Raw genomic sequence first — 22,163 nt, 5'->3', positions numbered from 1 at the left:
GCCTATGGGGGTTGTACACAATTTATAACTAGTGTTTGTGTGATGGTATTGTATTTATACTCCCTTGTCTCAATTTGGCAAATTTGTTGCCCAAATGGCTACTTCAAAGCACTTTAAATTTATAATCCCACTGTCTAATAGATCAAAATGATATACTCCACTTGTTAAGTTTTTAGGTCACTTTTAACTTTAAATCTATAATCCCACTGTCTAATAGATCAAAATGATTTAACTTTTTAGGTCATTTTTACTTCGTGTCACATTGTTAGCCTTCCACCCAATTAAATTGTATCTCTTCTATTAAATGTCTCCCTCCCAAAATAATTAAATTAAACAATTAAATATCTAGAATATATATCTTCTTATTTTAATAATTTATTAAAACTTACTATACATAAATTTTAAATTATATTTCATAAATTTTAAATTATATCATATTTTAAAATTCTTAAATCTTTATTATTTATTATTTATTGTTTCACAAATGCCTAATAAGTAATAACATCCAACATGGCCGATCTCTAGATCAAGTGGTGGAGAGCTTGCATTTTTCTTGAGAGATGCAGGTTCGACTCTCACTTGGTGCAGAGTCAGGCATTGGTGGGCAATGATAGGAGACCAAGGGAAACATGGGTTGGATCCTTGAGCCAAACGGGTTTTACCGGTAATTTCACCGTCGTGCCTACGGGCGGGTGGGTTACCGGGTTTTCTCTAGAATTGGTGGTGGACTCGGGTTACTCTCGGAGTACTCCGTTTGTCCAGTGGGTGCCCCGAGAGTGCTCGGGATTGAGTTTGTTAGCCGTTCAAAAAAAAAAAAACATCCAACATGCAAACTCTTAATTAAAAACAATGGTTTTAATAAGTTGAATTTATTCGACCCATGTAAGACACAGGTTTCTAACCTAGTCGAATTATAAATATGAATAATAATAGTTTACTATATTTTTTTTGTTTTTTAATTACATTTACCAATAATTTTATTTTTTGTCACTAGCAAGTATATAAAAAGTAATGGAAGGGTAAAAGAAATGAACAATTTACCATTGATAAAAATATTGATTTGTTGTAAAACTTATGGATGTCATGGGTCGTGTCGGGTTAGCGGGTAGAAATATGCAACCTAAACTCGACACATGTTATTATTCGTGGTAAAGATTTCAATCCTAACCTGTACAAACATAAATTTGGGTCAACTTGAATATGACCTGACTAACTCTTTTTTTAAATGACTTATACATCTTGATGAATTATAGGCGGATTGTTGGGTTGTTAGCGGGTTGGTAATGCATTTAATGGTGAGTATGAATATGATAAGTAGATCATATGGTGTGACAAACTAACATCATTATGGCTTAACATGTATCATGGAAAATGAAAAATCAAACAAAAATAGAATCTTCATTTTCTGAAGGCTTAAACAGGTTAACGGGTCAATCCAAACCTGACATGTTTTTAAAACGGATCAACCCAAACTCGATAGGTTAGTCAACCTAAAACCTATTTTTTATCGTGTTGTGTCAAGAATTGCCCCTCATAAGGGTGTGTTTGGGATTGCTTTTCAACCTGATATTTTGATTATTGTGTTTTGAAATCGCAAAAAAATCTATTTTGAGTGTTTGGTAAAATAAATTAATAAAAACTGATTTTTTACGTTTTGTAGAGATTAAAACGTGATAATCCAAAAGTAGGTCACCCCTTACTGCAGAAAAACGGGATTCCACAATAGCTGATTATCTGATTATTTTTTTTGTCATTTCACTTAATTATTTTTTAAAATATATATATTTGCCAAACACTCAAATAGTTGATTATTGTGATATCAAACAACATAATCAAATCCAAACACTATCTTTCTGCAGCATGTTTTGTTACAGCTAATTATCTGATTCTGATTATTCAAAATGCTTAATTTATTTTCAAAACTCAATCCCAAACATCCTCTAAAACTAGTGTATAAACAAAGCATTGGGGGGAGGGGGTATACTCGTCGATAAATATAAAACAAAAGAGTGAATTGCAAGCTTTGTCCTTTATCTTTAGGCCATTTTGCAAGTTTTGTCCTTTATGTTTAAATTTGACGAGTTTTGTCCTTTATGTTTGAAAATCAAGCACGTTTTACCCTTTGGGGCAAAACGTGCTTGATTTTTAAGGACAAAACGTGCTTGATTTTTTAAACATAAAGGACAAAACGTGCTTGATTTTTAAACATAAAGGACAAAACGTGCTTGATTTTTAAGGCCCAAAGGGTAAACGTGCTTGATTTTTAAAAATAAAGGACAAAACTCGTCAAATTTAAACATAAAGGACAAAACTTGCAAAATGGCCTAAAGATAAAGGACAAAACTTGCAATTCACTCAAAACAAAATGAATAGTATTTTAGTGAATGAATTTTAATCGACATATTGTTATATATATCAATTCACATCGCCACTTTGCGCCAGTGCCTTCTTCAGTTTTAGGTTTTGGCCATCTTAGGTTTCCCCTTTTACAAGTTAACACAACTTCTCTTCAAAACAAACCTGCGCACCATCAAGATCTGCCTTCTCCCCCATCTTCTCTCTGGTCTCTCACACCTCCGGTCGACGGAGGAGGGATTGCGGCGCCGGTATACACGGTCAGGCGAGACGCACACACCCCCAACACTCTTCTCCTTCCTATGACACCCCCACCGCCTTCGTTTTCTCTCTCTTGCACACTGTTTTTGGCCGGAGAGCGGCGGAGCGGACGGTGCTCCGGCAACGACGTAGCGGCGATGGTGAATTTGACGGTGGTTCAGTGACGAAGACCCTCCAAATCGACCCTTCTGAACCAACTTCTGGTAGTCGCTGAAGGTAACATGGCTCAAGTCAACAAACTCAGGTATGATTTCTGATTTATAGTTGGGTATAACAGAGAGTAATTGCTTATTAGGGGTTTGATATTTGAATGATTGTGTCGACTACAGGTCGCCAATTGGCTTCTTTCCGATTTAACCACCATCCTCATCGGATGAACCGATCAAGGCTTGCATGTCTCAGATCTGTGTACATCGGTAGCCACCCTCGACAACTTAGGTAACTCTAACAACAAGTTTTCCATCCTCTTTTTATTTATGATGTATTTCTTTTTATTTTAATTTTTATTGATGCTTGACCTGATGAAAAAACAGGTAATATAATATCATCTAATAGTCCATTTGATTATGTTGAGACGGAGACTCGAACAGAGAACTGTATGATCTACTTCATGTGTCTCCTGAAGCTTCCGATGAAGAAATCCGTAAAGCTTATCGTCAGTGGGCGCAAATTTATCATCCTGATAAGTATCAGGATCAACAGGTGTTGTTTATTGTGTTAAGTTGTTGATTACTGGTTTGTGATGAATGTTTTGTGTTTAGTAAGTGTTATTGAATGTGTTTTTTTGCAGTATTGGATATATTGTGATTTTGTGTTCGTTAATTGTTTAATTTCTTCGTTATGTTTAGTTGTTATTGCAATGGCAATGAAAAATAGGTTTTAGTTTGATGTTGTGAATAGTTTTGTTTGATGTGTTGTTGTTCTCACTTTTACCACGAAAGTATTCTGCCTCAATAAAAAGACACCCACACATACATATACATAGGTTACTAATGGTATCAGTTGGTGAAAAAGATCTCTCCGGTGACAAGAAATTAGGTCGGTCCACCACCACTAAAACTCGCCATTGTCGAGTCCAAGTCTGGAGAGAGATGTGGTCGGCATGGTCGTACCAGCAGCGGAACGCGCCGACTGGCCACCGCAGATGGCGGTGCTGGTATCTTCCCCGATCATTTGAAACCCTAGAATCTCTGCTTCAACCACTCACCAATCTCCTACCCCGCTGCCAGAAATTCATCGCTAAAGGTAACCATGTATTACTTTCTTCAACAAACTGGTCTTTTGTAATTGTGCATCTGCTAATTGCTATTTTGTTATCTGTAGACGTCATCTTGCTGATCCCGGTTATTTGGCTAGGGTTTCATTCAGCGATGGCAACAAATTCCCACCAAAGAAGGAGATGAAGGGCAGACGCAGAGGAAAGGGGGAAGATTACGGTTCTTTTACACATCGCCATCCACATCACCAACCATGTATTTCTCATGGTACGATCTCTTGCTTATGTGCGTGTTTTTTAGTAATAGGACTCAATTACCATCAGCTGGTTGTCGGCTACCTCATTAAGAACCCTAGGTTTAATGATTTTCCAACCGTTAATTATGGTTTTGGTTTTGGTTTGAGTTTTGTTAAGCTTTAACATAAAATGCATAAGAAAAACTGTTAAAATTTTGATTTAAAGCAGAATATGATTTCAGCACTAAAAAAGAATGCTAGCTCACTAAAAATCAGCAGCCCATAAAACTTTTAAGAGTAAATCTAAAAGCTGAGACAAAACATTAGTTACAATTAACGGAACATCAATGAAGGAAAGTACTCATCAGCCTAAGATTCAATTTCAGTGTTTAACAAAAAACGATCTAGGTAGCCAAAGGGACTGGTTGGAGAGTAGATGCAGATCTAAGTGGCCTAAGGGACTGGTTGGAGGTAGAAGCATCAGCACTTGAGAGTTTCTTTTTTTCTTTCGTGTTAGATGTTAAAAGACTGATGGAAGAATGAAGCCGGCTAGGTGGATTTTGAAAGTTTTTTAAGTTCTGACATAGGATTATACCTATTGGATCGTTTTTTAGTACATCCATAGTCGGGCTTGATGTAGCGCCCCCACAAAAAAACGCCCTATGGCGCCTTCGTACACCGCCCCGAGGGCGCTATCGCCCAAGCATGCTCGACCTTAGGGCATCTTTGTGGTGGGGGCGCTACACCAAGCCGACTACGAATGGACTTAGGATGGTTGGAAACTTTATTGTGTAAATAAACTAGAGTTAAACTAATATAATTTTTTTAAGTCTAATATGAAAAGTTAAATGTGTAACATAAAATATGTAAAATAGAATGTAATCAAATCTTAATGGTTATGTCCGTTACGAAAGGTTTCCAATGACCGTTCACCACGGTTTGAAACTTTCACAACCGACCAATCGAAAGTCAATCTAAAAAACCAACCTTAAAACCAAACCGATGACCGGTTTGAATGGTTTCATGGTTCTAAACCAAACCGTGAATACCCCCAAGTACGGTCGTGCTGATGCTGCGTTTGTTTACTTACGTCTTAGCAAAATCGAGCCGCCACAATCTTCCGAACATGTGTAGAGATCGTTTTGATCATATGAAGACTTTATCCTTTGGGGTCTTTTTCCGGTTACTATAATATGTGCCAATACTGTAACGAATCAAACTAATACTGACCAAATACGTGCCGCAGCCCCGCCGCAACGCGCTTATTGTTTGTTATTGTGGTAGACTACTGTCGATTGTAGAAGAGACCTTGGTAGAGTCCTTTCAAAGGCCACATAGGAACTGCTGTCAATTGGGTCCAGATGCTTGGGATGAAGGTTTTTCAGTAAAATCTTTTCCTCTAATTGTATTAATTCATGACAGTCGTGATTATAATGTCAAAGTTTGTTGGCCGAGTCTATCATACAGTAGTAATCATGAATTAAAAAACTAAATGCTTATCTAATCTGCAATTAATCTTGATTTAAAATCTAAACATGTAGAAGATCTATAATCCTGGGCGAGGCTGAATAATTTAAATTATTTGTGTAATACAGTAGGAGTAAGGATATATCATTATTAAGTTTTTTTTTAATGGCAACGCTTGCTCCTACTCTGTTACACAAATAATTTAATTTATTGAGCCTCGCCCAGGGTTATAGATCTTCCTAAACATTAAGTGATTATGGATCTTCATGGGTTAACAAAAGTTGCTGCATGTGAGAATTTACTACTATTTAGGTATTACTTAATTTTTCCAGCCTTGAGTGTTTTTCTATGACAACTTCAAGTTTTGCAAGCTAATGGCGTTGTTGGCCTTTGCAGAGGGACTTCCAGATTCGATTGTTGGGGATATTGAAAATATGGACTGTTCTTATGTCGAGAAGGTAAGCGAACTTACGCAGTATTATGTTACTATATAACAATTAATTAAAACCAAGAAGGCGCGTGATGAATGAACAAGCTGAAAAGTCTTTTGAAAACTGCCAACAATGAAGAATAGCTGGAACCCAAAAACAAAAACGCCGTGCGTTTCGTCAGTTAGATGTGCATCTGTTGCACAACTTATCTACACAACACTCCACATGTTACTACACTAAGTTGTGATGAACTTTAAACATCACAACATTTTGTATAGCTTCGTTTTGTACATCTTTCACATATAGGCTAGGCGATGTAAGTATGGAACATTGGTGTAACAAATACTTGGGGTTTTATTTACTATGATGCATATGAATGATCCCGCCGCATCGCGGCGGGTGGTAAATCCTAGTTATAATTACATATAAAAAATGAATTGAGTGTATCTTTAATAGGATAAATCCTAAGCGAAATAAATTATAAATTTTATTTTTCTATATATCATCAAATTATAGACTGAATGAATTGAGTGTATCTTTAATAGGATAAATCCTAAGCGAAATAAATTATAAATTTTATTTTTCTATATATCATCAAATTATAGACTGAATTCTTTAAAATTGACTTTGTCCTTTATTTGAAAATTTCTCTGGTTTTTTTTTTCTTTCTTAATTTGCAGAAACCATATCCAATTTCTTAGTTAGGTCATGGCATCCGACACCCCCTCCACAAGCAATAACACCAAATCTATTCAAATTAGAGCTTTCAACTAAATCGACCAACACCATCATACAATATCGTTTGAATAACCCCACCGCCTTGCAACAAAAGAACTTGTTAGGGTAACAATGTGTTTAGTGTTAATTGTAACAAATTAAGATCCCTTCTTTTAATACTAGTGGGAAAGCTCGCGTGTTACCACGGGTAGTTATGTATTTTTGGCGCACTATGCGTTGGGGACTAAATAACCCGAAGGTAACATGACACAAGGGTTGTTACAAATGCTCAAAAAAGACAAACAACATACTACGTCCAGGCTCGGGAGAATGAGCATATTCATGAATCATGTGCAGCTTTAGATGATTCCTCAGGATCATGTTCATGTTCAACTTTAGATGGTTCCTTATCCTCTTCAGGGTGTTATGCAAAAAGAAAAACTTCAATAAACATAATTAGGAAAAAATATCAGCGAAGAATAAGATTAATTTAATAAATACCTCCCCTTCCATATTGCCAATCGATGCATCCTTGTCATCGTCATTATGGGCTACTGTAGCTTGAATATCGGCAGGGGCCTTGTTTAGATCATATTAGAAGAACCACCGTAAACATGTGATTTACGCTTGTATCAGAACTGTTTACAACTTGAAGCAAAAAGATGATATCTTTCCATTAAAATGAGATTCACCTTGTTTAAAATTATCACCTTTTAGCATTTAAAATAAACAAAAAAATGTGATAAATTCAACCACATTTACTTAAAAATGGGTCTATTTAAGCTATGATTTATCACAAACGGGTCACGAAATAAAACTTAGCCGGAAGGGGAATAGGTCAAACACGTTGATAGCAAAACATTGTATGTTTAATGCATATAACCTCCTGAACCATTTTATTCGGACATAAATTAATCGCAGTAATGTTTTTGTAAGCATGATTAGCAATTTAGCACGTTATTGTTTTTAAGAAAATCTAAAAAATGGAAAGAAAATAGTGTTTGTGGGTTGATCCAACCCACTTTGTTCGACTCATACATTGCATGTTGACCCGTTACCCAACCCATATAAATTTAAAATAAGGAGCTTGAAGAAACAAAATACATACCTTAAATGTAGGCCTGACTTAATGCATGAAGTTAATCTGCAATCAGTAAGTTAGGCGAAGATTAACCAAGCAAAAAAGTAGGAACGCCCGCACGTTGTAGCGGGTACTTATGACGTACGTTGCATGACGGGTTTCACGTAACCTATGTTCTTAAAATAATACATAAGAACATGTATTTTGGCCATTCAATGATACATTCACGTAATCTATGTTCCTTGTATTTATTTTATCATTTTCTTCAATGATACATTATATCATTTTATTTTTACACATGGTTGCTTCTAACATAATTTCTTCCTCGTAAAGACTAAATAATTTGATTAACTGATGGATTATAACTTTATCTAAATCAACAAATAAAAATCATTCAGAAGTACTTGTTTCTTAGACTTCATCATATTAATATTTCTTTTATATTTCAAGAATGCTATGAAATTCAAATATGGTAATTACTAATGAGCTATGATATACTCTTTGAGTTCTCTAGTATAAGTGGGCTTCTGAAACTAGCCCATTAACCAAATCCATGAACGAGATCCACAAGATCAAGCTGAAATTGTTAACTTTCACCTTCTCAATCATACCCACAATATTCTTCCAAACACTTTGTTATCGAATTATTAACCGAAAGCAGCGCCCAACATCTTTAAGTATCATGTAAGGCGTCGATAATGGATTTCCGGAGATTCATTGGCTCATTCCTATATCTCCACATCCATTTAGAAAGAAGAGCTATATTGGTATCTTTTAATCTGGAAAGACCTAAGCCACCAACCTTTATAGGAGACGTAAACCTATCCCACGAGACCCAACTCCTTTTTATTCTATTCACCGAACCTCCCTAAAGTAATCTTCTAATAATAGCTTCCAAACCTTGAATAACCTGAGTCGGGGCTTTAAACAATGAGAAATAGTAATTTGGAAGGGCCTCCATGACCAACTTAATTAAAGTCACCCTTCCCAATAGACAACGTATCCACCTTCCAACATGAGAGCCGAGCCTAAAATATATCATAAAAAGAATTCTAATGTGCCACTCTACTCATATTCGCTTCAACCAAAATACCAAGATGTTTAAAATGAAGCAACATGTTTTACAATTAACCACACCGGCCATACCATCCACTTCCACTTCCTCGGCTCCAATACTAAATATGCAAGATTTCCCCATATTTATTTTCAATCCCGAACATAAGTAAGAACATCAAAGCAATCTAGCAACATTTTTTAACATTGTGATCCGATCATTCACCCACCATAACATAATCATCTGCATAAAGGTGGTGATCAAGAGTCGACCCATTATTTGGAAGAGGTATGCCTCTAAAAGCACCCACATTGCACGCCTTCCTAATCATTCCTGAAAACGCCACCATGACAATGATAAAGAGAAAGGGAGAGATAGGATCAACTTATCACATACCTTTGAAGCATGGGAATTCAAAGGTTGGAGAGCCATTGATAAGAAACGATGATCTCACGGACGAGAGAATCCCGTAAATCCACTTACACGAAAAAAAAGGAGGAAATCCCATAATGAGACAAAATTCCAATTCACATTATCGTACGCTTTTTTGAAATCAGTTTTAGTTATAAAAAACCTTTTCGTGTCTTTTCTTAACCCACAAAATTAACTCGTTCAAGATACGTGATCTAAGTTAATATCTATAATTCTTATTGATTATTCTCCAATATTGAAAGTGAGAAAACAACGATGCATAAACAACAAAGGAGTTTTGAGGACTTTGGTAGTTGGTGTTAGGATTAAGAACAACAAGAACGAGTTCAGGACGAGACTAGTACCGAGTTCCTTTGTCTTTCATAGCTTTGACATGGTTTAACCATCACAAGCCCTTTATACCGTTTGTTAACAATCTCGGTGCCATTGGATCTGGTAGTGGTGATAATTGTTAGGTAAGGCGGCCCAACCTATTATGTGGCATCAAGCAACATTTTAGTTTTGGGTCCTCTATATAAAGAAATGAGTAAATTGCCATTTTTGGTCCTTAAGGTTTGGTCACTTTTGCCATTTTAGTCTAAAACTCAAACATTTTGCATCCGGGTCCCTGTAGTTTCAGTTTTATTGCCATTTTGGTCCAAAAATGAAATCATGTCATATTTGTCTTAGACCATGTGTAGTGGAAGGGGAATATAATGCCCCCACCCTAGGGCATTTTACGCTATGTGGCGGTCCAGTCAGCAAAGGGGCATTATTGGGCGTTTTCTAAAATGGGGTGTAATGGGGATGGGGCATTATTGGGCATTATTGGGGCATTAAATAAAATAAAGAAAAAACCCCTAAAAAATCTCATTGGTCAGTCAACCCTCCCACAATCCCCTTTAAGCGTTTTATATATCACGCCAAAGCAATTTTTTTTTAGCATAATGCCCCATAATGCCCTATGTAATGGGAGTGGGGGGCGTTTTTTTAGCATAATGCCCACATAATGCCCCACTACGGGTGGTCTTATAAAATCCTGCAATTTTGTCATTTTCCTCAGGGGTAAATCAGATCATATTTGTCTTATAAAAATGGTATTTATTTTATAAAAAATAAATCTCATTTTGCCCATGCGGAAAAGAACAAAATAACAGGATTTTATAAGACAAATATCACATGATTTCATTTTTGGACTAAAATGGCAATAAAACTGAAACCACAGGGATCCAAATGTAAAAAGTTTGAGTTTTAGACTAAAGTGACAAAAGTGACCAAACCACAGGAACCAAAATGGCAGTTTACTCTAAAGAAATTTATGGAGTCATCCTTTATGTTATGTTTGTTATCTCACATTAGTGAAAAAAAATGGTAAACCTTAAAAAATATCACATTTATGTAAGTGTAAAAAGTTATAAGAACCCTTATCTCAACTTGCTAAGAAGTAGGTAATACTAAAATATGCTTATGGAAAAGAGGTTTCAAGAAGAGGTGCAACTTTAATCTGGTTTAAAAACAGACTCTAATGAACAGACCTGCAATAAAAACTGGTTCGAAACTAATATTAAGACGAATCAATTCAAACCTGATTAAACTTGCAGGTTTTTAATTGGTTTGTATTCCTTTCAAATGAAACCGGCTAGAAACGGATCCGAACAGGTAAAAACCTGAACAAAACTACTCCAAACTGGCCAAAACCCGAACCGGTTGAAACCAAAACTGGTTTTGACTTTTTATTAGGTAACCCGAAGCGATTTAGGGTTCCAAACTAATTTGTGCACCTCTTCTAGCCTTTAGCCGAATTTTTCAAGCCATTTAAATTTACAAACCATTTCAAATTGTAGAGCCGACCCTTTCACTAGGTGTTGGCTTTAGTTGTCCTCTTCATTATTAGGTGTGACCCAAGTTAAGTGACCTCACAGTTTTTAACAATAAATAATTACTTTTTTTAAACCGTCGAGTTTCATGATCCTTGCTCGCTACAAAAAATTATTTTTTTTTAACGAAGATTCAATAGAAATAAAAAAAAAATTAGCCAGGCCCTAGATAATATAATAAAGGCTACAACAACTAGATGGAAACAAACACCCAAGAGTTCCAGTTAACAGATTTATATTTGCTCTATGCTTCATTGATAACAAGTTTAAAAAATTAATTTGTTTTCTCTTTTTGACTTGTGGGGTTGGCTAAAAAAATTGAATTTTTCGTTTTTGCCGATTCAAGTGTGATGGCCCGTCGAGCGTCTAGGAGGGCATAATTGTCATTGTACGTAAGTTAGTTCGATCTGTGTGCAAATCAATTCCATAGAATATTAATACGGTACATGGATTTTCGTAATTAACCCCTTAAATTATGGTCTAATCTATTATTAGCATATTTAATACGAATGGGCAGAGGTTTTTTGAATTCTGCTTACGATACTAAACGTCATTCAACCAATCATGCCACTCTTACATGTTTTCTTGTATCTCGTGCCTATATTTTAATGTTTTTGTGATGGATTCTTATAACTTTTCAAATAGATTTATAAATATTCATATAGTATTTTATTTTAGACCTAACAAGTTGGTCTAGTGGTTAGTCATTTGGTTTCTCTCCTTGAAGTCTCAAGTTCAACTCCCACTAGCATCATCTTGAAGGACATTGGTGGCGACAATGAAATTTCGCCAGTTTGAAACCAAGCCGAACCGGGTTTTACCGCAGTGGGCCTTCGGGGGGCGGGTTTTCCCCGAAAATGGTGACTTGGTGGCTCAGGTATGCATCCAACTCTAACTGTTATGGAGGAGTGGATGCATTTGCTCGATTGAGAGCATCCCAAAATGCTTATCCCGTGATTTAGTTGGCCGTTAAAAAAAATATTTTTTATTTTAAGAAATAATAATACCTGGAGATATCGAGAACTAAAATTGTGAATTCTTTTGAACATACTAGATCTATGTCAATATTTAATATCGTTTACCTATATATAATAAATTATAGGTATATACCCGTATATTATACGGTGTTGTACAATAAAAACGATGTAGTTATATAATCGGCAAAAAACCACATGATTGTTCATACAAGTAACTTGAACTATCACAAAAATTGACTGATAACACTGAAATACTATGAGCTGAATGATGAAAAATATGTAATACATAAATATATATTTTTATATGACTGGCATTACATATTATATTACATATAACATCGTGTATAAATAACATTATTTTTCGTATTGTATATCTTCCAAATATAACTTAAAGTTTTTTTAAGTCGGGTTTGTGTATCACAATTATAGCAACAGAACTCAGTCTCTTTAATTTTTTTTAACACAAAACATGTTAGGTAATGGGTATATGTCAAATTGGGATATATGTATAACTTAGGTTATTCGTTATGATTAGTGTTCATATTCATCAATTGTAAACGTATAATATTATCAATTATGTACCAGTCTCTATTGACTTAGGTTTTGGGTCTCCGTTATTCACATACCTTGTAGGTTTTTTTTTATTTAGTAATTTCGAGAACGAAATTTTCTTTTAGAGAGGTATAGTTGTAACACTCGAGAAAAAAAAATATAATAATCATACTTGAATAATATATAAAATGATATTAACTAGTATTCAATGCGGCACGGGATTCGATCGTTATGGGCTTGTATTTTATCTCGAACATTAGGATTTGATCGTTATAGACTCTGGAGAAAGGATTCGATATGTCGTTAAACAATGAAACACAAAAGGAGTAAAACTTTTTGTGAACTGTAACCGTACACCAGCATTAGCCCCTCAAAAAAATATTAAAAAAAATAAACGGCAAGCATTAATCATGTGACCTCAATTATACATTATACAAGATATGGAGCGTTATAACCCCATTAGTCTATCCATCGTATTCATATTTTCTCTTTGTAAACTCAAAACAATGTTGAATATCAACTCATCACATTAAAAGCAAGAACGGGATACTTTGTTGGTCTAAATTGTATGACAGCCACAAACATAAATATCAGAACTTAATTGAAATTTGGTTCATCTTTCATGAAGTAAACATTAAGATTTGCAAAAGACCAAAGGAAAACTTTTAAAAGTTGATAAGAAATCTTACGCAATAAAAAAAATAAGTGAAACTGATCTTACAAAAGAACTTACCTCTAGCAAAAAAACATGAAAGAAAAATAGAAATCATATTTTGGGTTCAAACACTTGGTGCGTGTATCCACCAAACCAACAAATAATTAGTGGTCATTCAATAACGATCATTCGACAGGAAACACACATTATTATTAATTATACATTAAAAATTAACATTAATAGCAACAAAATGAATAACAAATGCAGAACACATCTTGTGCAACCTCTCCCTAGTTAGGCAATTAGTTAGGCTATTATTGTGAAGCACAAAAACCACTCAGAAACCACAAGGTGTGATCACCGACCACAACCCATTACAAAAAGCTTTTCAACAATCAATTACTGATATTCGTTGTTGGCGACGTAGCTTACACAGACGCCCCACATTCAACAATATCTAGTGATCTGGTCTCTGCCAACCCCCCTCGTCACATGCAATCCAATCCAATCTACTAGCAGAGCCAATTTACCCTTTTAGCACTACCACCATAAAACCCTTTCATCTTCCTATTGGACCCAACAACGTCCGACGCCTCTTAATCGATCCCGGACTTCGCAACCACCGACATCAATCATGACCATTGCTTTTGATATGAAATATTTCGATTTTAAAGAGCAAATAAACAAAATTATGAAACAGGAGGGAAGGAGGGTTTTAAAGGGAACGCAGTAATATTAGCATACAGATTGACTAATGAGGGAAAAGAAAAGAAAGTAAAACTGAGAAAGGAAAGGAAGAGAGAGGAAAAAAGATGTCTTTCCTTCTATTTCCTTTCAAATCGAAAGCAAAGAAAAATTAAAAAATTTAGCCTAGTTTTCCTTTCATTTTCTTTCTTTTCCTTCCTTAAATTAAATGAAACTCTAGAATACAAAATGTTTTTACTTTCTTTTTATTTCTTTTCTTTTTCTTCCATTAGTAAACTTTGAACACACTGTGATAGATGAAAGAGTGGTTAATGTAATAGGTGGCTTAAATGGGAAGCAAGAGGTGGTGCAAGAGGTGCTTGTAAACCTTGTTTTATGATGTGCTATCATCCACCGCCCAAATCATCTAATAAAAAGCAAAAAACCTACATATATGGTAAAAAAGATACAATGTATAATCTCTATAGCCTGAAAATGTTTCAAATTAGTGTTTACAAGAATCTAAACAAAGTGTACAACTTACTGTAACATAGAACACATTCTAAACACAATATACAACAACTTGATGCCTGAGTGTGTTACAAATTCATAATATATAATATATAATGTCTTATAAGATAATGTTTATATAAAATATGAAATATTAAATACGTAAGTTGATAAAAAAAATATTTAGAAAAAAACACGAAAATTGTAACATTCCTATTTTTATCATATAAGAATTTTAGGGTTGTTTAAATTAATTAACCACTAGTAACTAGTTTTATTTTTAATATAATTATTCGACCCAAATAGTTTTAAAAACTATTTTATATAGTTGGTTGAAATATTATTGGCCTGTATACGGGTGACCTTTCTATTAAAATAAAAGTATATAAAAACTTATATAATTAGACGGGTAGATTACGGGTAAGTTAACTGTTACTAATATGAAGTACCTAAACGAGCCCAGGAACCGTTTAATCATTAAATTATAAAAATACATTATATTCGAACCTACTCCATTTTTAATGAAACTTGGTTCAAAATGTAGATATAAATATTCTCGTTCTAATGACATATTCATTGTTTTCTAGAACGTTATAATTTAGAAGTTATACGCGCCAAATAAGTGAAGCAGTTATATTAATTATAATATATATATATAATAAAATATTAATTATAAACTTACATATTTCATATGTAAAGTGTACACGTACACTTTTGACAACAATCAAAATCAAACTAAATATTAATTGAAAGATTTGGTGTATGTTGCATGTTAGTATACGTGTAAAAATTGGAACAAAAAGGAATACGTGTAAACATCTTAAATCTCCATGGAGAAAGTGTATAAATAGGAATTGCACCTAGCTTTTTGTTTGCCCAGTCTCTCATATATTTCGTACGCCCTCATCTCTCTCTCTAAATTTCTATTTTTGTTATGAATCAGATATACATACATAATACCCTTTATGAGTTTATCTCCCACTAACCGTTTTGACTTCACAATAAATGTTTGGCAGTTACATTGACTGTAATATAAATATACATGTACTCTTGATACAAAGGTTGTTGAGATATAGAGTGAATATGAAATACATTCACTGAATAGATTCTACAGAATTTTACCATTATTTTATATCACGTTATCAGCACCCTGCTCTAACTCATTCTGCTTGTTGACGATTTCTCTTGTTTTGGTTGCTTCTACAGCGGTGTTCTACTATCACTATTAGCTCTCACCTCTATTTTGGAATTCTACTTCCACCACATATTCATCAATCCAGATACCATGTCGAACTTGTCAAATCTTAAATTCACTGCACTTGAAATCTCGGGCAACAACTACCCCTCTTGGGCTTTTGATGCTAAAACTCATCTGGAAGCAATGAGTTTGGGGGAGACAATCATTGATGGGAATAAAACGTCCCTTCAAGAAAAAGCTAAAGCTATGGCATTCCTTCGCCTTCATCTTCATGAAGACCTAAAGAGGGAAAACCGTACTGTGGAGGACCCTCTCGAGTTATGGAAAAACATTCAAGAAAGATTTGACCACCTGAAGTTGGTCTTACTCTCTAAAACTCGTTACAAGTGGGTTCATTTAAGATTATGAGATCATAAGACTGTTAGTGAGTACATTTTTGCTTTTCTTCGTATCACCTCTGAGCTTAAATTATGTGGTGAACAAATCACCGACAAAGACATGATTGATCAAACTATCTCAACGTTCCCTTTATCAAACATGCTCCTGGCGCAGCAGTACAGGGAACGTAATTTTACAAAATACTCTGAGCTAATATCATGTTTGTTGGTCGCGGAACAAAACAACAAGCTCATACTACAAAATCATTAAATGCGTGTTATGTGATGATTTTTTTAGACTATGTTTTTTTTTTCTTCCTTGTTTGGTTTTTATTTCAAATCTAGCGGTATTTTATGTTTTGAACTATTATTATGGTTTCATTTAAAATTTTGTGATGTTTGATTCATATTTGTGTGATGTGATTTTTTTTTTATCATACTCAAGCAAGAAGTTCGTTATATTAATTTATTTTATTATTACCAGAGGAAATATGTTTACAAGCTCCAATAAAGCTATCATTGGTGATGAATGTCTCGTAGATAGTGGTACTACCAACACTATTCTCAAACATAAGAAATTTTTCTCTGAGTTGTCTCCTGCAGAGACACTTGTGGGTACTATTTCTGGTGTGTGTGATCTTATAGAAGGCTCTGGAAGAGCAAGCATCATATTACCATCGGGTACTAAACTAATTATAAATGATGCATTATACTCTAGTAAATCAAGACGAAATTTACTTAGTTTTAAAAGTATTCGACAAAATGGTTACCACCTCAAAACAACATCCGGAAACAATATTGAATACTTACAAATTACTTCAAATGAAAATGGTAAAGATACCATTGTAGAAAAGCTAAAAGCTTTATCCTCTGGATTATATTGTACAAATATTACTCCTATTGAATCATACATGGTGGTGAGTAACCATAAGGTACTAGATAAAGACACATTCACAATATGGCATGACCGACTAGGTCACCCTGGTAACATAATGATGAGGCGAATAATTAAAAGTGCAAATGGGCACCCTCTTAAGAATTTAAAAGTCTTGTTATCACAAGAATTATCATGTGCGGCATGCTCTCTAGGTAAACTCATTACTCGACCCTCACAAACTAAGTTGACACAAGAAAACCCCTCATTTTTGGAAAGAATCCAAGGGGATATCTGTGAGCCAATATCTTCCAATGTATAATGTTGATAGTGTATAATATAAAATGTCTGAGGGGGAGTGTTATGAATGCAACCATTTTATAGCCCAATCCAATGTTTATGGGCTTTAGGCTTTTAGGGTTCTATTATACTAGTGTATATATATACGATGTATATGTTAGATGATAAAATGAGTTTCTCTCTATTTCACTTCGTATATTCACCTCAAAATTAAGGAATTTTGGAGAGCGTCGTGCTGATAACGTGTGATAAAACAAGAGAGGGTATAATTGACTTGGTTGATACTTTGAAAAGAGGGGGTATAATTTTGATAAAATGAACTATGTATACTTATAAAGATTTCACTCTTAATGTTCAGTGTAATTGGAGTTTACAATGATGTTGTAAACACTATCGAAAGGAACTGCCAAACTATAAAGTGAAAATTCTGAAAAGATCTTTATACAGTGTAGTTATTCTCGACCCACAGTTCGAGTATATCTCAGTTTGAATATATATGTACTATTTTTGCTCATCCATCAAACTACATCCATAAGATGTTATATGGATAAAATTCATTTGTTGAGTACGCTAATGGTTCTCGAATTGCTTGACATATGTAGAGGATTTTATTGTCCCTAAGAAGAGGATGGAAAAATAATTGGTCCAGAAGTACCATACTTAATTGCGAGCAGAACAATGGTATATCTTGTAAACAAGACGACACCTGATATTGCGTTCTTGATAGATGTATTGGCAAGATTACAGTTCCAATTTAGTATGTTGCACTCTTTTTCCCTTTACTAAGTTTTTCTATTAGATTTTCTTAGTAAGGTTTTTGGTGAAGCAACATATAGCATCAGTTTATCTTATAGACACTAAAATACTGACTTAACATTATCCTGGAGCATGTTGTTAATTATGTATAATGCGCAATGCACTCTTTTTCCCTTAGCTACGGTTTTGTCCCATTGGGTTTTTCCTAGCAAGGTTTTTTTTTAACGAGGCATAATTACAAAGCGTATTAAATGATATGAGATTCGAGACATGATATTTTTCATGAGAAAATATGGAGTCAGAACTATCGGATTATGATAATGAAGGATATCTATTAGACCCCCACAAAGCTCAATCTCAATCTAAATATGTTACCAATGGAAGTCAATGATTTCAACACATTTAAGACAGGTGAAGACTAGAGTCAATAAAAGGAGCCGAATTGTACTATTTGAAGACAGTGTAAGCTGAATCAGAAGAAGCTGAGTTGTACTATTTAAAGGCAATGCAACTTGAATCAAAAGAAGACTAAGCAAAGAAGACTACATCAAAGATCAAGTCAAGCGATTATTACTGAAGATTGAATTCCACAGACTAAGAGCTATATGTAAAATTGAGGGGGAGTAATATACATGTACTCTTTTTCCTTAACTAAGTTTTGTCCCACTGGGTTTTCTTAGTAAGGTTTTAATGAGGCAGTATAACTGATACTGAAGTGTCAGTTAATATCGGTCCTGAAGAACCGAGCCAATATCTTCCAATGTATAATGTTGATAGTGTATAATATAAAATGTCTGAGGGGGAGTGTTATGAATGCAACCATTTTATAGCCCAATCCAATGTTTATGGGCTTTAGACTTTTAGGGTTCTATAATACTAGTGTATATATATACGATGTATATGTTAGATGATAAAATGAGTTTCTCTCTATTTCACTTCGTATATTCACCTCAAAATTAAGGAATTTTGGAGAGCATCGTGCTAATAACAGAGAAAAACAATGACTTCAAAAGATGGTTCATCATCTATCCATGTATTTTGTTTAAGCTAAGAGACCACTACCTATTTTTCCATATATATATATATATATATTTGTGTGAACTATTGACTATATTAATATCTACCAATATTTGTTTTGCAGCTATATAAAAACGATAAGAATAATCATACAACTAATATGTTCACATTGCATAGTGGTGTAACAAATTGAATGATCAAAAACTTACGATTCATTATAATTAACTAATTTACTTAACTAGCTTAAGACCAATTTATTTGTGCTAAATGCCACAACCTATATCCTTGCGCAGTAAAAAAAATAAAATAATCATAATGGTCGATAATAGATCTTACAATGTAGAGAACTCAAAAAAAAAAAAAAAATTTTAACATTATGATTTATTTACTTTAATGCGTTTATCAATTATATATGAAAATAGTTTATAAAAACCCAGTTGACAAAACACCATACTTTTCATGATATATCATTTATTATTATTTTAACACTCTTGATGTGCATTAATTCCTTTTTAATCTAGAAGGTTACGAACTTAATGATAAAAGTTTGAGCATTATTATTTTACATTGATTGGGATAATTGATGACTTGGTTGAATTTTGAAATAAATAAATAAAGAAAATAACTCTAGTCATATGAAACGATTGAATTTAATTGAGATAATTTAGCTGACCTATTCACAAAATCTTTACCAAGAAACAGTTTCGAGCAACTATCACACAAGATCGGTCTCCGTAGATTGAAAAATGTTTGTTGAATTCAGGGGGAGAATTATACACGCTGTACTCTTTTCCTTGACTAAGTTTTGTTCCATTGGGTTTTCTTAGTAAGGTTTTTAACGAGGCAGCATAACTGGTCCTGTAGTATTAGTTTATCTCATAGGTCCTGAAGTATCGTTTTAACATCATCCTGAAGCATCATGTTAACAGTGTATAATGAACAAGTAATGTATATCTGAGGGGGAGTGTTATGAATCAGATATACATACATAATACCCCTTATGGGTTTATCTCCCACTAACCGTTTTGGCTTCACAATAAATGTTTGGCAGTTACATTGACTGTAATATAAATATATATGTACTCTTGATACAAAGGTTGATGGGATATAGAGTGAATATGAAATACATTCTCTGAATAGATTCTACAGAATTTTACCATTCTTTTATATCAATTTTATATTTTTTCTTTTTAATTATTTTCACCTATAATAATAATAATAATAATAATAATAATAATAATAATAATAATAATAATAATAATAATAATAATAATAAAGCCCTGCCTCGTTTTAAGTATTTTAACTCCCGATCATCGCTACCCTTTCCGATTGATCTGAGCCCCATAACGCATGTCAAGGCTCTTCCTGACTAAGTTCATTTGGGGTTCTGTCTCGTGACATAGGGACAAGGTTGAATTAGGGGTACTATACTTAACACGAGTGCATTATATATTTTAAAATAGCTCAGAAGTTATACCCAAGATTTATACCAGGAGGTTTTCTAGTTGAACCCTAAAAGTGGGTCCATTCTCTTTTCTCACCATTTTATTCCCTTTTTGTGATTCACCCAAAACTACTATTTATTATTTTATTTTGACAAATAAGAAACCCTATTTGAGACCCCCAAGTAATCCTGCACAACCCCTAAAATTTTCAGAACAATTAGAATCAGGATCAGGGCCCCTAAAACTCAGGGGGGGGGGGGGGCATTTCCCATTCGATATTATCATCACAGTTTTACGTGGAAATCGAATTTTAACGACCCGTCAACTCAGCTAAGCTAGTTAGGGACGTGGCTACCCTATGCTAAAACCGACCCCGTCGCGCCACGCGACAGAGCCTCGCGCCACGCGAGCGCGCCCTTTTCCAGATATAAATAGAAGGGTGTGGGACTTGATTTCTGGCGTTGGTTCGACGTACAAATTCGTTCTGTGCACTGAGATATCGTCCGTTTACTATAAAAACACACACGATCACGAAATGCTGCTACGATACAGGGATCGCTGCTACGATTCAATGTCCGATCGATTGAAACTATCCGATGAATGTTTAAGTGTTGCTCAAACCCGGGTTATACTTTGTCATTCGTCGTGATTCCGACAGGTTGTTTGAGTGTCGCCCGAACTCGGGCTATACTCTGTCCTTCGTTGCGAATCCGCTGGATGTTTAAGTATCGCACTTTGTCATTCGTTGTGAGGGTTTAAATCTCGTGAGTTATTGTAAATGTTGTATTAGTTATTTACCTAGTTTCGTGTGCATTATTGTTTAAATTAGGTTATCAGGCTTATCAGTAAGCTAAACTCTACCCCATACACTTACAATCAAAGTAGATGCTAATTCTCAGAAGAATTTGAATCAGGAAGCTTGTTAAATCAATATTGCATGCTTATAATGTGAGTCATTCTCTTTTTACCAAACTTGCTTTCAAAATCATGTTTATTTTCAAAGTTATAATTACATGGATTAAGTCTTTGTAGTCTTCATTACAGCCGGTATGTGGGGTTTTGTATACATTACTTGTTAATCCATCACCATTGGACAACGAGATAGCCAAGGGGTGACATGACCATAGTCACAGACGCCATTGGACAACGAGATAGCCAATGGGTGGTCGAGTGACAAATACCGTGGGTATATGGTTGATATGTAGAAACATTGTAATTGCTCTTAATACTGTAAATTATAACAATGCGTCGTTTTAGACAAAAAGAATGATTCACTCAGTATTTCCCTGCTGACAAAACCTTTTTAAAACATTGATGTGTGTTGGTGTATATATAATTTAGATGTATAATTAAGCCCTTTTTACACCTTTAGCCAAGTTTTAAATTTATAAAAACACGATATTCACTAACACTAAACACACATATGGGCAAGTGCACCCATCGTGGACGTAGTATAGTGTTGGTAAGATACCGAGGTCGTCCAAGGACACAAGAGCTTTTAATACCAGTTTATCCTCAACGTCTAATCAAATCAAAAAGTGAGAAAAATGTTTTTAAACTAAGAAAATAAAAACTAACTAAATGCTGAAAAATAAAATAAAAATAAAAACAGATAGACAAGATGAATCACTTGGATCCGACTCATGTATTAGTATAACCTTTGATTATTTTCGCACTTTTGCACTTGTTTAAGAGATTATCTTAGTTATTGT

General features: G+C 34.3%; 1 long non-coding RNA gene across 3 annotated transcripts; it reads left to right on the top strand.

The window, feature by feature from the left end:
* Nucleotides 1–2,429: 2,429 nt before the first annotated feature.
* LOC110886546 lies at nt 2,430–6,378 on the top strand. Of its 3 annotated transcripts, XR_002562866.2 has the most exons (6): nt 2,430–2,860; nt 2,946–3,054; nt 3,150–3,861; nt 3,940–4,100; nt 5,353–5,444; nt 5,932–6,327. It is a non-coding gene; the product is annotated as an uncharacterized LOC110886546 (long non-coding RNA). The 3 variants fall into 3 exon arrangements; XR_002562865.2 differs by lacking the exon at nt 5,353–5,444 and having other exon boundaries at nt 5,932–6,378; XR_004869921.1 differs by having other exon boundaries at nt 3,940–5,444; nt 5,932–6,378.
* Nucleotides 6,379–22,163: the final 15,785 nt, after the last annotated feature.

The sequence above is a fragment of the Helianthus annuus genome, chromosome 10, assembly GCF_002127325.2.
Source record: "Helianthus annuus cultivar XRQ/B chromosome 10, HanXRQr2.0-SUNRISE, whole genome shotgun sequence".
NCBI lineage: Eukaryota > Viridiplantae > Streptophyta > Magnoliopsida > Asterales > Asteraceae > Helianthus > Helianthus annuus.
The sequence above is the reverse complement of the archived record's forward strand: the minus strand, read 5'-3'. Positions and strand labels throughout refer to the sequence as shown.